The sequence below is a fragment of the Phymastichus coffea genome, unplaced genomic scaffold (assembly GCF_024137745.1).
Source record: "Phymastichus coffea isolate CEN01 unplaced genomic scaffold, Cenicafe_Pcof_1.1 PCOF00009, whole genome shotgun sequence".
NCBI lineage: Eukaryota > Metazoa > Arthropoda > Insecta > Hymenoptera > Eulophidae > Phymastichus > Phymastichus coffea.
The window spans coordinates 8,747,308-8,766,516 of NW_026706820.1; positions in this window are offsets into that span (position 1 = coordinate 8,747,308).

Genomic DNA, 19,209 nt, shown 5'->3' on the forward strand with positions numbered 1-19,209 from the left:
TGGTCTTTGTTATTTAAATCTTTTATATATAGATTGCCTCTACCGTCTATTTCTATGTCAGCCGACCTATTTTTATTTGCGCTTCTAATGTATGTTCCTGAGCTCCTTTTAAGATTTTGCAGGACAAACGCTTTGTTTATAATATGCTCTGTTGCACCAGAGTCCAGCAAAAAGGTTATTTTATTACATTGATTATTGGTTGTGCTCTTACCTTCAACTTGAGCGACTGCTGCATTTGCCAATTTCTTTTTGTTGCTGTCCCCGCTGGGATAATAATATCTGTTCGCTCCTCGCTTTCCTACTCTACCTCTATTTTGCCCTCTAAAGTTATTATTCTTGCCTCTACCTCTTTTATAATTTTCTCTATTAGGGTTACCTCTAGAGCCTCTATTTAACCCTCTTCCTTTCGATCCTCTATTGTTAATATTCTTATCTCTAACATCATACCCATTTCCTCTGGATCCGCTCGACTGGTTTTGACGAGGGCAGGTTCTCCCCGTGTGCGGAACATAGTCCCTGCAAACGTAGCAAAACCACAGTCCGAACTGGACCAGTGGGCAAGTGTCTGAGATGTGATCAACGTTGTGTTTATCACATCTGTAACACTTGTTTGTCCCACCGGATCCAGCTTCGACCGACCCGGTTCTCGCCACGCTTGCAGAGACTGTAGAAGCTCCTGCTCCTCCGGACCCTCTGATGTCAGCCTCTAACTGTCGAACAAAATTTTTCATTTCCTCTAATGTCATTCCTCTATTTTGGCTATTTTTAGTCATAATCTCCATCTCTCTAATTCGCGGGTATGCATCTTTTACTGCCTTCATAAACGCGGATGTTTTCTCAGCATCGGTGAGAGGAATAGCTGTATCACATAACTCATATTCTCTTATGATTGAGTCAAACTTGTCTAGGAACACAGAGATTTGATCCTTCTTATTTATTTTAATACTATACAGCTGTTCTCTCACTTTTGCGTCGTCCGTGTTAGTTTCTATTCTTCTATGCTCTCTAATTTTAGTAATTATCTCTCTAGGATCATTTACGTTTAGTATTAATTTGTGATAATCTTCGTCTAAATGATTAATGATAATATCTCTAACTAGTCTATTTCTTTTATCTAACTCGTCTATATCGTAAATTCTTTTGGCTTTAACATTAGGGTCAATCACATCTAATAGCTCTTTCGCGGATAATTCTGAGTTCAGTCGGTCCAGCCATACGTTGAGATTAGCCTTAGAAGTAAGGGTGTAATCCCTCTTGAATGACGCTTTTGATGTGGAGTTCGTACTTTCCAGCGATTTAGCTAGAGCACCAAAAGTTTGGTGGAGCTGATTACTAATATCATTCGTAATGCTGTTCTGACCGTTCTCAAGATCCGTACTCTCTACGTTGGTCCTATCGGCTCTAATTGGGTTTTCTGTTACTCTGGTGTTGTCTAGGTTTCGTGTATCTTCCTCTAAAATTCTGTTGATGGAATAGGGGTGTTCTCTAACATTAAGTAGCGGTTCTCTAACATTAAGTAGCGGTGAAGAGGTTATAACGCTCGAGTTTAAGTTGGTATCTTTATTATTGTTATTATGTCCTACCTCTAATCTTCTAATATCGAGCCTCTTCGACTCTAACGAGGCCTCCATAATAATCTTGGCGTCCTTTAGAGCTTCAGTGATCTGAGGCCAGGCCCTAGCCTGAACCTCAGCCACTTTCTCGATGGTCACCAGGATTTTATCAATCCTGGCTTCCCTTGCATCGTCATCTCTAGAGGAGCTTGGCAGTCTCAGGGTTTGCCGGTGAGGGACGATTAGGCGATAGTTTCGCCTGCCTCTGGTCTCAGAGGTATGTTGAGCAGTGGTGACGGGTGCCACAAACTCAGGGGCTTGGTCAACCGATGCTGTTCGAGGTACTGTCGAGGCGACACTAGATGTTGACGTGTCGCTGTCTACTCTTGATGGTGCTATAACACAGTTTTCTAACTAAACATTCGGAATTTTTCTCTCTAATTGGTTTTTAATTACGGATCCGCACTCTATCTCTCTAAGACTGAGTTATAGTATTATTCTAGACTCGAGTAAAAAAAGATACAGCTTTTATTAAATATGTGTACCTGTCTCGTCAGTACCCACGATGCTATGACCGGTGTTCTGGTCTGCATCGATTGAGCCCTCCATCTCCTCTGCAGCTTGTCGGTTGTTGTTAGCCATCTCTATAAAAATATTGCCGAATGTTTCATCTTAAAAGAGCTGCAGTGTGGTTTCATTCTATTATCTGTCAGATACATCCGACAGATATAGTCGGAGAACCGACATTCAGCTATCAGATCGGCAGATACTGTTCCCGTGATCCCTCTTTTCAGATGGCCATACGTAGCGCAAGTTACTTAGAGGGGCGATCGCTCACGTTCGCAATAGCAGACCGATCCTTTAGTTGATTGTCAAAGTCATTAGAGATGTCGACTATACTTAGTGCAACAATCTCGACTTTTGTAGGAGAGGATGTTCTATATATATATATATTTGTCAATGCTCTATTCATGCCCTAAATGATAAGCTCTATTTGTTTGAGTTTAATCTCTAAATATCCCTAATTATATTAATATTAATTTGTTGAAATTTAATTTGATTTACACATTTTAAACATATGTATGTATATATATAATGATGTTTATTATAGTTAAATTATTGAATTCATATATTATTTAAATTGATTAAAATAATATTCGGTATTCTTATTTTATGAAGTGCGTGCTATAACGCGCAGGCGTTCCCATACCGGGTCACTGCCTCGTGTCTGACACATCACTCTATGTGTACTGACTTTAGGTTGTGTCACTTTATCAACGTGAACACACCTTAGCAGCATGCGTTTTCGAATAATTCTCACTCTATCTCTCTGTCTCTCTTTGGCTTCCTCTTTGTGACGCGTGCGCAGAGTGTTGTCTTTGTCGCGCGCTTTTTCGTGCGCACATGTTTAGCCGGGTGTCATGGCGTCGAACCCTTTGTTTAACGGTCGCACATGACACCGAAATTTGTTTCGCCTGTAATTCGCGAACTATTATGTGTCACTCCCGGAACGCATCTAACTTTCACTCTTTCGATTTCATCTGATTATTTTACACTTCTATCAATTTTCTTTATTGCTTTAATTCTTAGGGACGAACGCGACAGAAAATCCGCCCTTTTCTGTTTATTCTCTAATCGTGTTTAACTATTCTACAGCTCTACTTGATTGTTACTATATTTGTCTCTATTACGATTCCAGCAACTTACGTTATTACTTTTTATGTCAACAAAACAAAACGCAAAAAGATAAAGAATTTACACGGCACTATATAATACTTTCTTTTGTCTGTAGAGCTTCCAGCTACTACACAAAGGAGAGTGCTCAATTGCTCTTTGTTGCGAGCTCATGTGGCTTAAGCGAGTAATTTTTTTTTTTTTTTAATTTGCGACACTTTAGTATTTTAGTTAACATACCTCTATAGATTTTTTTTTTTGATAGATGCGCAGTGGAAGCGTGTCAGGGCCGATAACCTGTTGGATTGGAGCAAATGATTGTGAACGCTAAATTTATAAATATTAAACTAGTGAAAGTATGATTTATTACGGTCTCTATTAAACAAAGGTACAAAGTAAAGTTATATTATTAAAAAGGAGCTCTATATCCACTGGTGGTTGCTGCTGGAGTGCCGCGCTAGTTTGAGCGGCAGTGCAGCAAAAGGAAAGGTGGCGTGGTGGGCGCCCGCGCACATGCGCACAGTACTTTCAACACTTCCAAATGGAAAAACTGTACGTAAAACTTTTGGATTACCAGTACCTATGTTTCAAGATTCATCTTCGAATATTAAAACACAATCTTGTGAAGCTTAAATACTAAGAGAAACTGAAATATTTATATAGGATGAAATTTCAATGACTCCAAGATATGCATTGGAAATTGTAAATAGAACCTTACAAAATTTTATAAACAATGATTTGCCTTTAGGAAAAAAAATTATCATATTAGGAGGAGATTTAAAACAATTTTTACCAATTAAAGTTCGAGGAACACAAAGTAAAATATTAAGTCTTTGTGTTAAATACGAGGTGTGTTCAAAAAGTAAGGTGACTTTTCAAATTTCACGGGCAACGTATTTTCGATTATCGATTTTTTTGTTTTGTTATGTTGGTACACTCTTCCCGAACATCTGTACCAAGTTTCAAGTATATAGCATTTTTTGTTTGGTTGTGAGAGGCGTTATAACGTTTGAATCTATCTCGCGTTATGAAAATAATAGTTCGGACTCTTTACATTGAATTCGCAATTACGTCTCCGAGAAAAGCAAGAAGTTGACACGCGCGCAATCTAAATATCAAAAGACAATCTTTCGAGTGGCAAACCACGAGGCCTACCAACTCGATGAGCTGCTTCGAAATGCAATTGAGAGCAATCGCATCTATCGGGGAGAGGCCCGACAGCGCCGCGATCACTGCTCAATTTAATTTCTTAGCAGTAAATATGTTTCAGGAGGGAAGATTTCTAAGGCTGCTTTTTTCTCATGAGAGAGATAGTCTCATGAGTTGAGCGCTTAGAGATCTGTAGGAAAGGAAATTAACAGGCTAACCACTGAAAAAGAAATTCGTCTCAGGAAATAGCTGAGGCTTTATTTCTACACAGTGCTCGCGCTGCTAAGCAAGGTAGGAAAATGAGTCCTCTTGCCGCAGCGACGAGCGAATTTATACATGCGAAATGGGCTCCTTTCTACTATTGGTAGCCCCTAAAACGCTATTTTTGTCATTGACGCAAATTTTGTACACGTTTTATCGCAAAATGGCTCGATCGAAATTGCGATTATGCGATTTAAAAAATTAAGCTAGAAAAGACGAATTTTCTAACATAAATTGCATCTCGAGGAAAAATCGCCTCTCAAAGTTATAAGTTATACAATTTAATAATCAAATTACGCCGTTTTTACAATAAAATTATGGAAAATTTTTACATGAAAAAATCGCTAGTGGTTAGAAGAATGTTATTCAGATAAAAGATGATTAATGTTGCTCTCTGATTTTGTATAATAATTAAAAAACAGATTTGCAAATTTCTTTTTTAGCGGTTTAAAAATCAGCAAATTAGTGACAATCATAATCATCAATTTTACAGATACGTGTGATCGATTTGCTATCTAACAGTGTTATTTTAATTGTTTAAAAAAATTATAAATTGTTTATTTATTGATAACTTGGTGAATAATTAGTTATCAAAGTGTCAAATTCTTGCTTTTCTGTTTCGATACGTCGAGATTGTAATCGTATACTTGAAATAACAATATTGTTGTTTATTGCAAAATAACTAACAATGTTAACTTGTAGATTAGATTTGACTAACAAATATCGATTTGAGAGTTATATCAACATGAAATTCAGGATCAGCGCAACAAATTTAACTAAGAAATACTTTTGTTCGTTTAAAAAACTTTATAATTAACGATTTTCTGTTGTAAACAATAAATTTTCCCACGGTCGTGACGTCACGCTCCTTATATGGTAATGTTTTCGCAGAGTTGCCCTAACACATTAGCATATACGTGTGAAAAGCGCCTACGCTCAATTACCACTTTTCTCTAATAGTCTCGTGTGTGACGGGTTGCCGTTTTGCAGAGGAAAATAGGAGACAAATCAGACTGGACCGTTACAGCGTAAAGGTTATAAGTGTTTTGCATGCTCGGCGATTTCTTGCTATCGAAAAATATGGATCAAAGGATTTGCATAAAATTTTGTGTAAAAAATAAAATAAAGTGCTCCGAAATACTTGAAATGTTGATGGTGGCATACGGTGAAACTGTTCTGAGTAAAAAAAATGTTTATAAGTGGTACAAACTCTTCCAAGATGGCCGGGAAGATGCCAATGACGAGCCTCGCTCTGGACGCCCAAGCACGTCAACAACTGATGAAAACGTTCTGGAAATGTGAAAATTGTTCTGGAAAATCGTCGAATCACTATCAGAGATGTTCGGTATAAGGAAGAGTGAAATAGGAGCTGATTGACAAAGTGATGGTATATTTAAAAGTATACATGTTGTCGTTTAATGATCGGATAAATTGGTTACAAAACAAACTTGATTAAGTCCCTAAGTACACGAAACGCTTAATGCTAATGCGATTTGAGACGAACGTTAATCTCATTACAAATTAAGCCGCGACGGAATTACTAATATCGCTCGCACTTTGTGAAAAACGGCTGCTCTGAGCAACAAAACCACCCGATCGCTCAAGCGTCCGAACGAGAGGGCGCAAAACTACTGAACTTTTTTGGCCGCTGAGAGAAGTCTTTTTTCGCTCTCTCTTTCCACTCTATCTCCCTGACTAGGGCGTGTCATACTTTCCGCCGGATTTTCCGCTACGCACCTCAATCACCCTGGCCCCTTCTATATGGCCCAAATAGGTGAGGGCGTAATTTTCTTCAGCCGTTTGGCCAATTGTGCGCGCGGCCTACCACCCCGCTCCTCGTGTGACGCTGCCGATCGGCCTCGGTGAGGCCCGATTTGGCCCCCCGTTCCGCAGATTCGAGTGATAGGAGCAACGGGCTCCCAATCTTTGCGGGTATCGGACGCGAAAACCGAGATGTTATCGGCCCAATACCCAAACACGGCCGCGAGCTCGCTTATTTATAAGTGCTCACGGCGCGTGGTGGCATGCGCCGAGGGCGGTGATAGTGGCGTTGCGTCTTCAACGACGAGGCAGGACATTAGCCACTGCATGACGTGGGCATACGAAGGGAATGAAAGCGTGGGAGACTAATCAGCGGCCGGCGTTATTTGTGAAGCTGCAAAAGGCCCAAGATAACGAACAGAAACTCGGGAGCTCGCGCGATGAAGTGGTTTCGCTTCTCGCTGTTTACATTTTTATTGACGTGGGAATGACATACTATACAATCGCCCCTGCAATCTTTGGATATGCGAAATGATAATTTATGAATTACGAAATAAGAACAATACAACTTCACTTATAATCAATCGTTTCATTTGTTGTAGTGAAAAGTGGAACAATGACAAAAAAAATAAAGCCTCCATTTATGATTTATACAATGAAAAATAAATATCTTTTTTCTCGGATTTTCTAACAAACGCGACCGTAAATCTAAGTTTAAAACTATAACTGCGCTATCTCGCCGTGACATCGTCGTGAATCAGAAACGTGTGGCCCATACGCTCTCTGCCTGCATCCTCATTTTCTTCTCCGCATTTCTACTTAGCTCGATTGTCTGTACAATCCGCGCGCGCTCCATAGACCGCGCCAAACTCCCTGTAAACGCGTTGCACACATTTTCGGCATGTGCTAGAAAAACCCGATTTCTTCGAACTATAACGCGCGCTAATGAATGTCTATTCCCGAAGCAGTTACTTGTCCGGAACAAGAGAAGTTGCTGAGGATGTTGGTATATCGCTTGGCTCGTGCCATGAAATTTTTTCTAACGTTTTGGGCATGAGACGTGTGTCAGCGAAGTTTGTTCCGAAATTGCTAAATTTTGACCAAAAGAACCGTCGCATGAGCATCGCTCAAGAACTGTTGAATGACGTCAACGACGACCCAGATTTACTCAAAAGGGTCATAACTGGTGACGAATCATGGGTATATGGATATGATATCGAAACCAAAGTCCAATCGTCCCAATGGAAGAGCCCAGATGAGCCAAGACCGAAAAAAGCACGCCAAGTTCGTTCAAATGTCAAAGTTTTGCTCACTGTTTTCTTTGATAACCATGGCGTGGTGCATCAGGAGTTCTTCCCATATGGACGTACGGTCAATAAACAGTATTATCTTGAAGTTATGCGCCGTTTGCGAGAAGCAATACGAAGAAAATGCCCAGAATTGTGGAAAAACAATTCATGGCTTTTGCATCACGATAATGCCCCTGCTTACTCATCTTTGCTTGTGAGAGATTTTTTGGCCAAAAACAACACCACAATCATGCTTCAGCCACCATATTCACCGGATTTGGCCCCATGTGACTTTTTCTTGTTCCCAAAACTAAAGAGACCTATGAAAGGACGGAGATTTGCAACGATTGAAGAGATAAAGACTGCATCGCTGGAAGAACTCAAGGGTATACCGAAAAGTGCTTATGAGAAATGCTTTGAGGATTGGAAAAACCGTTGGCATAAGTGTATTGTATCTGAGGGGGATTACTTTGAAGGGGACAACATAAATATTGATAAATAAATAAATATTTTTTCTTAAAAATATAAAGTCACCTTACTTTTTGAACACACCTCGTATAGTGAAGTATGGAAATATTTTACTAAATTTACTTTAACTGCCAACATGAGTTTTATCAAATGAAATAAAATTTTTTGAATTTCTATTAGATATTTGAAATGGAACATTAAATGATAAAAATGACTGGATAACTATTGGGGTCTGACATCTGAGCGTGAGCGCCTCTGATGACGAAATATAGAACTAAATCAAAGCGCAGTCTTTCGTTACGTGTAATGAGCAAGTAGTGCTTATCATTGAATAATTGTAATAAATAATGATTCCTGGACAATTATTAAGTAAAAAATCAAAACTCAATCGTAAGAAGAAATGTTGTGTTAAGTTCTGTGAAAATAAAACCGCTGATGATACAGAAATTCACTTTCATCATTTGCCCAAACCAGATGATGGGTTTGTATATCGCGAAAACCATTTCGGAAAGTTGGAGAAAATCTCTCGATTGAAAGCTTGGCAAATGACTCTTGGGCTTGGTAAAAATTATTCGAATAGTCTTGTCGTCTGCTCCCGTCATTTCCGAAAGAATGATTATCTTTTTCCAGGTAAGAACAAAGAATTAGATTATCTAGCTATATAGTTATATATATATATATATATTTGAATAATTATTCTACAGATGCTCCAGCTTTCAAGAGGCACTTGAAAAAAAATACAGTTCCAACACTAAACTTGTCAAAGTCAAGAGCAAAAAAAAATACTACATCTATAAACAGGTCTATAAGGATGCTTAAACGTCAAGAGAATAAACAGGCTGCAAATCATAACACTGTCACTGAAGTAAACATTTCATCAACAGAATCAATGGAGCATGAAAATAATGAAATACATCACATTGATGTAGATATGATAATGACCACTATTTCTAATAATAGTTCAGTAGAAACTAGGATAACGCAACACCCAATAAAAAAGGATGCTGAATGTTACGCCAAGCCAGAGACCAAGGATGTTTCACTTGAAACTGATAAAGTGACTGTGATTAATTTAATCAAAAGTGATAGTGAATTGAGTACTATGACAGGCTTACAATCTTTCACTCTTTTAAATACTATAGTTGAAGTTTTAGAAAAATCTTATCCTAAGACATTTGAAAAAAGTAATTTGAAAGCAAAAGGTAATATTATAATGACTTACATGAGAATAAAACAAAATATGTCATACAGTGCTCTAGCGATTCTTTTTCAAATATGTCCAAAACACTGCCAGAGAATTTTTGTCAAAACTTTAGGGATGCTTAAAATTACTTTAAAAGCGATGATTGATTGGCAATCCAGGGTGACGATTTCTAGAAACTTATCAAACTATTTTAAAGGCTATGAAGATGTAAGAGTTGTTTAGATTGCACAGAGATACATATACAGCATACTAAATGCCTCGAATGTCAAATGTCAACCTTCTCACAGTACAAAGGTGGATTAACTGTGAAATTTATGACTGGTGTTTCTCCTTCGGGTAGTATAACATATGTTAGAAAAATGTATGGTGGAAAGTCCAGCGATACTGATATTTTTAACCAAAGCAGCTTAATTCAGTTATTAGAACGTGGTTGATAAAGTTTTTTTGATTGAAGCAACATGTCAAAAAAATGGCTGGAAATTATACAGGCCTGCATATTTAAGAGATAAGCAGTTCAGCAAACTCGATGCTGATAATTGCTGTGATATTGCTAAAGCTAGGGTTCACATTGAAAGATCGAATCAGAAATTGAAAGTTTTTCAACTACTTTCATCGACAGTCCCATGTGAACTTCATCCTTTTTTAGAAGATATATTTATTGTCATTTGTGCAACAGTAATAATTGCTGATAAAAATTTTATGCATAATACTGTAAACACTCCAAATGAAAGTATTGAAATAAATCCTGGGTAAAAGTGAAAAATTTATTTAAATAACTGTATTTTGCTTTATATAACTTTATTACGAATGTATCATTTTTAAATTACAATCACTTTTTTATCACAGTGAATTTCATATACATGTACGTTAAAGTATTAAAGCAATTTAAGCCAACGGGCTAGTAACACTTATTCTAAACAATAAAGCCAACAACCTAATAAACCCTTTTTTGTATCAGCATACGTTTTCTTATTATCCTAATCCTGACTATTTATTTTAAGCTGCTGGGTTGTTATTGGTATCGACATTTTCATTAACATTCTCTTGACAAATATAATGTAGTATTATATTATAATATATTTTTTTTAAAGTACTCAGCATATCACTTAGAAACACAATATCCTTATTAACCTTTAATATAAATAACTGCTTGTCAAACGATGAGTATAAGACAAAGTATGTGAAAGGTACGTTAAGAATAGCCATACCTAATTGAATCTGCCCGTAGAACCTATGCTTTTGCTTTAAACAAATCACATCACCTTTTTTTTCTAAACACCCACTTCCACTTATCTGACTAGCCACGGTGGCTTCTATATCACAAGTTTTACCTAGAAACGGGCACTTAATTTCTAATAAAGCTACTGGTTTAAATTCATCAAAGATAACGCCATCAGGTGAATAAGCGAGCCATGGATTCTTTTTTGATACTACCAGTTCCACTTCAATAACTTTGATATTTGTACTTATCACAAATAACTCTCGAGCTTCAGATTCCATCTCATTTCTATATTCTGTGAAATCATTTTTGAAATTAGGTGGATTGAACATACTATTACATCTATTTTTCCAGTTGGCTTTTTTGTTTGATGAATAGGTGAAAGTAGTATAGCAAATGGATCCAGTTATTCGATAATTTCTTTCTTCTTTCCAATTAACATACCAATTTTTAGTATTTTCACAAATTTTTTCATATTCTCCATGTAATATACTCAAACTTTAGGTACAACAGTCTTTTACAGGATCCACTTCCAGTCTTTCTAACGCTTGTAATATAGTATTTTCTTTATCTTGGTGCAAAAATATCAATTTAATTGCCATTCGTTCAACGTCTGAGATGCTTTTTTCTGTGAAAGTTACTGGATTGTGTCTTCCAATTCTACAAATAATTTACTCGATTAAATATTACACAAGATTTCTGTAATTGTATTATTAATTGAAAAAAAATTGACTTACTGGTCTTTTGTAAATGCAGTAGTCGGTAGATTTTTTATAATAATACTTTTAATATCTTTTGTGCTTATCTTTAAAATAACGTTTTGAAATTGACTGGAGTGTTGATTTTTAAAACAACTGTGATTTTCTAATGGAACTGGTCTATACTTCTGTAAAATATCTTTGTGGGGTTGCTTCCAAGAACATGCTATATCGGTATAAGAGAATGTTTGAAGATCAGCATTAAAAAAAAGAATATCTTTCACTAGAATAAAAAAAAATTATGTTATATACAAGTATATTTAGCATGATTAAAAAAATAGAGGTTAGAAATTTGCCGGTAGCAGTGCAGTAATGCGGCAACTATATGTTTGCATTATCCACTGAGCCCAGCTTTGCAAGTATAAACACAACTCTGTATACAGCCTGATCCAGTGATCTCAAAATCAATTTCATGAGGCTTTTCTTTCACATTTGTTGTTTGTAAACAAAAAGCCTTTACTTTGACTACATCATCCTCGACGCCTAATTTTCCACATTTCAACAAATAACCTGCAGCTAAAATTCGCTCACCCTCTACAAAACGTCTTTGGCTTGGATTTTCACCTGCCCACTTGCATATTTTGCCGATTGTTAACAACATTTACACTAAAAACTAGTCTTAATCCTGCACGTGTAACGATGCGCCTTACTGTCGCCATCTTAAACTCTACCCCCTCCACATGTCAGATCCTAATTCCTGAACATTGTATACTCCCCCCACATGCTAATATAACTAATATGTTTGATAACTTAATCAGAAAAAATAAATTCCAAGAAATGAGTAAATGTGCTATATCATCAGCTAAAAATATTGACGTAGACGACATTAACAAACAAATTACTAATTTATTGAATAAAGATTCTGAACGAATATATACTACTATTGATACCGTTGTTAATAACAATGGTGAATTAGACGATTTTACCAGAACATTTGCATAATTTAAATCCGCCAAGTTTACCTCCTCATGAATTACGATTACGAAAAAATTGTATTATAATGCTTATTAGAAATATTAATATTAATGAAGGCTTATGTAATGGAACACGTTTACAAATAAAGGATTTTACGAACCACTTAATAAAATGTAAAATTTTAACAAGTGATAAAGTTAATGAAATTGTCTTCTTAAACCGTATAACACTGTATTCTGAAAATGATTATCCATTCACATTTAAAAGAAGACAATTTCCAATCAAACTAGCTTTTGCAATGACCATTAATAAAGCTTAAGGACAAACATTTAAAAACACTATTATTGATCTTAGAAGAGTCGTGTTCAATCATGGTCAACTTTACGTAGCGATGTCTAGGGGTAGATTTTGGGATTCTGTTAAAACGTATTTAGGAAATTATGCACAAATAAGAAAAATTAAAAATCTTGTCTACAAAGAATTATATCAAGAATAAATTTTGATGTATTACAATAATGAAAAGCATATAATAGAATTATATTATTAAAAAAGATGCAAAACTTAATAATATATATTGTCATAATCACAAAATAATATAAAAGAAATCTTTTTTATAATATTATATTAATATATGATATATGACCTAATGTTTACTCCAACTATCCCCTAGATGAAATCGGCTTAAAAATTAACCGGTGACGGATCCGTTAAACTAAAAGGGAACGAAATAACGTAATGCGGCGAATAAAATCAAGATCGTTTATGACTAATAAACTACAGTCTTCGATGGGCCGAAAGACTTATGCATGCGAATAGGATTAACAACTTGTTACAATAATACGGGGAGAGAGAGAGGGAGAGAGAGAGGGAGAGAGAGAGAGAGAGGGAGAGAGGGAGGGAGAGAGGGAGGGAGAGAGGGAGGGAGAGAGGGAGGGAGAGAGGGAGAGGGGGGAGGGAGAGGGGGGAGGGAGAGAGAGAGAGATAATTGTTACAGCAAATTTTTGTTGGTGTTCCTATGAAACCAGCTGCGCTGCCCCGATCACGAAGATCGGTGACTGCTGCACTCAATCTATGCTACTGTTCTCTGCTGCTGTGTTTACTGCTTGCGACCACTCGCGCATTTATCAAGAAAACGCAGAAAACAACTTTTGATCGGCAAAACGGCAGGAACACAGTGGAAAAACTATTTGGCGGTACTATAACAAGCAACAGTTGAGGCTTAACCGAAAAATTGAAGTCTTGGCACGCTACTATTTACCACTAAGACGCTAGATGACTTATACTATAGCTTTTCTTTCCAATGCGCACAAGGCTACGTTTCATCTCTTTCTATTATTGACACTTAGTCTCTACAGCATGCAAAACAAAGAAGAACTTAGAATTGTGCGCCTACGAAGTGACAGCTTCATTAGCTATATCGCACGCTGACAAAGATTTCGATTCATATGAGAACTTATTATTAGACGTGTGAACGTAATACGGTCTTAGCCGTGGAACAATGCGATGCGTCACACTCCCCCCCCCCCCCCAAGTTAGGTAGCGCGTGGCTATGAGCTGTGTGCGCGTTCTCTCTCTCATGCACACACACACACACACACATATTTTCATCATTTATGAATTGATATAATGTGTGATAATAATGAACGCGTGTTAATCGATGATTGAACAGCGTTATGACTGCAACTTATCAATTACATAATCAACGCGCTCATTTTAATTTAGAAACATTTTTAAGCATCCATGAGCATTGGAACTTATAAATCAGTAGTCGGATTACACCTTGCTGATTATATGTGTCAATGCACTAAATGTGATGTATTTGCTCTTGAAAATTGTTTGAAGTTAATGAAAAAAGGTAATTAGTATGTGATATGAGTTAGAAGCGTGCACGCATGAAAGGACATAGCCACTCGGAAGTGTAAGTGGTCTTAGTTGCGCGCGAGCATAAACATCTTATACGAAAATTTTCTAAGTCCACAATCGGATGACGTCATCTTCTCGCTGCGAGAGCTCAGAGTTGAATGACTGCGTAGAGCTCCCCATCCTGAAGTGGCTTTTGACTTTCTATGCATTGATTGATCTGTAGGAACTTAGTTGCGCGTGAACATATTAGGACTTAGTTACATGTAAGCATATTCAAGACTTATGATAAATTATAAGTGTCAATACCCTCACTTGACTTTGACAACTTTTTGAAAATTAAAATTTTTCACATTTGTTTTAAAATTGTTTCCAGTAATTTTTTTCTTAGAATTAAAAATACTATCGAACGTTGAAACTTAAGAAGAAGAATTGAAAAAATCAATGTCGTACATGTGTATAGTAACGAATGCTCGTGTTTGAAATTACAAGTTTCAATACTCTCACTTGACTTTGACAATTTTTTTAAAATTAAAATTTTTCACATTTGTTTTAAATTTTTTTTTTCAATCATGTTTTTCTTAAAATTTAAAATACTATTGAACGTTGAAACTTAAAAAGAATTTAAAAAAACTAATGCCATACATGTGTATAATAACGAATGCTCGCGTTTGTATTTAGCTGATTCATAGTCGTAAAGATTTGAAACGTCGCGCCATAGCTCGTGTTATAATACAAATTTCCAAAACAAAAACACAACATTTTTAGTGCATAGTTCGATTTAAAAGAAAAAAATCTCAGTCAGTGTAAATCAGTGGTTCTGTTCAAACGTGTGTGAATTTTTAAAAGTGAAAAAATGTCGCGTTACTCGAGGTGTTATTTCATTCATGAAATTTTTTCAAACGAAAATTGTGATCGTGCAAATGAACACTTGATTGATCCACGATTTCAACAATTAGAATCATCACCGACAAATATGTGTGTTGTAAGTATGTTAGTTTTCATGCATTGATATATATATGTTTATCAAAAATAGGTTTAACAGTGTAGTGATTGCTTTATTTTTTAACCACTCCATTTTTATAAACAGAAAGGCAAAGAAATTGGAACGTAAACAGATGTAGAAGATTGCGAAAAATCTATGACTTCAAAAGAAAGCATCACTATCGAAGTCATCATTCCCGATACTGTAAGTATAAAAAAATGTTGAACGTCGCAATGGAAACTGAAATTTTCAAGTTAATTTAATTTTTTTCTAATGATTTATTATTCTGATTGTAAGAGAATTTTCAGAAATTGTGTATTGAAAAAAAAATGAAGAGTCGGCAACTCAATATTATCCCGTTTCAATAGTAAATTTTTTTTTTTTTTAATTTTAACGTCGGAATAGAAACTATGAATTTTTTTAAGTTAAATTAATTTTTTTTTTCTAATTTTAGACACGTTTAGATATTGGTAATGTCACAGATTATGAAAAGCTATGTTGCAACACTATTTTATTTTATAAAAAAATTATTTGCACAACGACTTATTATTCTGATTGCAGGAGGATTTTGAAAAAATGTTCATGGAAAAAAAAATTAAAGTGGCTGTAACTGAATATTATCCCGTATCAATGGTAAATTTTTTTTAAAATCATATTTTATTGAAAAAATTATTTGCACGCTCATTTATTATCATAAATTTTTTAGAATCCATCCAACAGCGAAAGTTCAACGAAAAATGATATGAATGAAAAAAATCAGGAAAATACTCAGTCATACGATGAATATGTTTCCGCTTCAAAGGTAAAATATTTTTTTTATTTCTAACATTAATCATTTTTACTTATTTATTTTTTATAGTATAATCAGAAGAAGCAAAACCTCGAATGGAAAAAGCAAAATGGAAAACCTAATAAACTTGAAGATCAAAGTGAGGTACTTATTTTTATCCGCGTATATTCTATTTTATGAATGTAATTGAATAATTTAAATGAATCTATAATGAAAAAAATAGTATTTTCAAATTTGTGATGCGCAGCCGGACGTAGTGGAACAATCACGATCCGTGGACCATTTCGATATTGACCGTCCAAACGAAAAGATCGAGTCCTTCCCACGTATGCCTAAAAAGATCGATGAAGAAATAAAGAAGAAGAATAATTCATATAAATATGTAAAATGTAAAAACTCATCAAAAAAACATGTACATGTAACTATACCAAAAATAAACGGATAAAAATATAAGACTGATGACAAACCAATAACCAAAAAAGAATTGCCAAAAATAATAAGTGATGTTAAAATGCATGTTATATCCAAGAAATTTACAAAAAAGGCTAAAGCGACAAAATAGATAAAAACGTGGACGAAAATGATAAATCAAGCGTGAAAACCAACAACGGAAATTTCTTTCTCGGTCCACAACAAAAGAGTCTCTTAAAAAAATTGTAAAACGATCTTTAACAACCCAGAATACGGACGATTACAAATCGAGCACGATGACTACTCGTAAATCGCGACAGAAAATGAGACAGCAAAAGCATACTCCTCGTTCAAAATCGATTATCAGTATCACGAATTCTAATAAATCGCCGTTTCCGAAAAAAATAAATCCCCACCAAAAACTTCTCCAAAAAAAATTGTAATAAGCTCTTCAAGTTCCATAAGTTCCTCGAGTTCCTCAAGTTCCGGTTCCTTTAATTCTTCTAGTTCTTCCAGCAGCTCCCCTTCTGAAAAATCTCCACAAATACAAGACTTTAATGACGAACATACTGCTCCAGACTAACACCTCTCAATTAAAACAAGTTCAATATCCTCGAAAACAATTGAGTTCGTGTTCATCTATAAATAAGCGACTGAAAATGATTTAACTGAATGAGTTTTTACAATTTAAAATGTGAATATTTTTTATGTAGGATTTTTGTAATTTTTTACTTTTATAATAAAAAGAATATATTAAAATCTTGTGTTAATATTGTTTTAAAGTATAGTTATACGTGTATTCGCTTATACGTTTGATATTTTCGTTTCAGTGCCTTCTATCCAATCGAATTGAACTCACCTTAAGTCACTTGACTTGTGATGCTCGATCTATCTTAGGTGTGAGTGACCTATTACTTAATCCGACTATCCCCTAGATGAAATTGGATTAAAACTTAATCCTTTATAGATCTGTTAAGCTATTAGGAAACGAAATGACGTAAACGGCGAATAAAATTAATATTGTTTAATTAATAAAAACTACAGTCTTTTATGGGCCGAAAGACTAACGCACGCGAATAGAATTTACAATTATTGATAATAATCCGGTAAGAGAGAAAGCATTCGCAAATTGCCGCGAAATCTAACACTCGGCGCGAATACACAAATTACGCTCCTGATTGACAAAATACTTTCGAAAGTATTTTGTCGCACAATAATAGGGAGGTGCACCTACCCTGCGGTGCAATTACGGTGATCAGCCGTAATTGTTAAAGGACAATGTAGACGGTGCTCCTTGGATCAGCTGCGCTGCCTTGCTCGTAATACTGCTGCTACTTAATATGCTGCTGCTGCTACTTCCTCGCAACACTCACGCACATATCGAAAACCAGGAAACATTCTATTTTGCAAACAACGGCGAAAAACTGTAAAAGTAAATCTGGCAGTACTCTTCCGAAAGCAGCTCAGGCTTAACTGCCTATTTTCACTCTCGCGCGCCCTCTCTCTTTCTCTTAGTCGTTCGAACTAACATCGCGAGTAACGGATCGATTAATCGAATCGACTACCGTTGCAATAGATATATATGTGTATTTATTTTTCAATTTGAAAATAAGTAATGCAAATGATTTCATGACTACAGTAATCCACACTCATACTACAGATCTGTAGTAATAATATTCAACCTGTAAAAAAATAGAAAAATTATATATACTGTAATTGAACCGACCGGCAGAATGATTATTTTTAGACTAATTGAAATTGATTTAAACGATTTAGTTTTAAAGCATAAAAAAATCTAATTTAATATTTTTATTGTTTGCTAGTTATTGTAGTTTGTAGTTACTTACCAATAATTTAAAAGAAGCAGGAGAATTAAGATACAATTTGTGCATTTCCATTTCCCACTCTACTTTGATCATTGTTCTTAGTACTTTGAGAAAAAAAATCGATGGTAAACTAGTGCATACTTGGTTTCGATAGTATCAAGATGATCAAAAATCGAAAATGAGTCGAACTTCGAAGTCGATACAATTATGTATAGCGCATGCGCCTAATGCATAGATTTAAAACATGATAGAGAGACTGTGTATCAATTATAACATATATATTAGACATGTCAATTGTACTCTTTATTTATATTGATTGATTATTCATAAGTCAACATGTATGAAAGCCTATTTAAAAACTTTAATAAGAAAAAACATACGCTATAATTATAAAATTATTTGAAATACACTAAAACTACTATAATAATCGATAAGTAGAAAAATTATTTAATATTATATATGAATTGACAAGAATTATTTTTATGTTTGTATATTATAAATGTAAAACATTAATAGACCTCTTACGGTCAATACATAAATAATTCTACTTATTAGAAATTTGTAACTATTGTAAGGGGGTAAAACCGTTTAATTATATTTTATTCGCGCAATTAAACCAAAGGGCGAAAGTAATTATCTATGCTCAAAATGCAGTCCGGAGAGCATGTGAAGACAGGCGTCAGTCAACCAATAAGTTATCTAATCTAGGAAAAAGTGAGTGGAAGCAATAAGAATTAAGCGAGTCGAAAAACACTTGTTAGTAACACGAACAGAACCTTTTATTATCACTCAAATACTACATAAGGTCGGCCCGCGTGTTTGTTTACATCGACGCTCGCTCATCGACAACGCACAGTGTCGGGACGCTCGCTGCGCTTTGTTAACAGCGCTATTACATGCACGCTTCGGAAACGATAATTTATTCGTTAACCATGCAACCGCGATCGCGAGATTAAGCTGGCCAGCTTACCTTATTATTGCAGGCGTACGGAGAAAACGACAGAATCACACACTGCGCGGAATTGTTTTTGTCTGTTTATCGCAGGTCACGAATGCGCGCACATGCGGTTTCGCCCTCGATGGCGA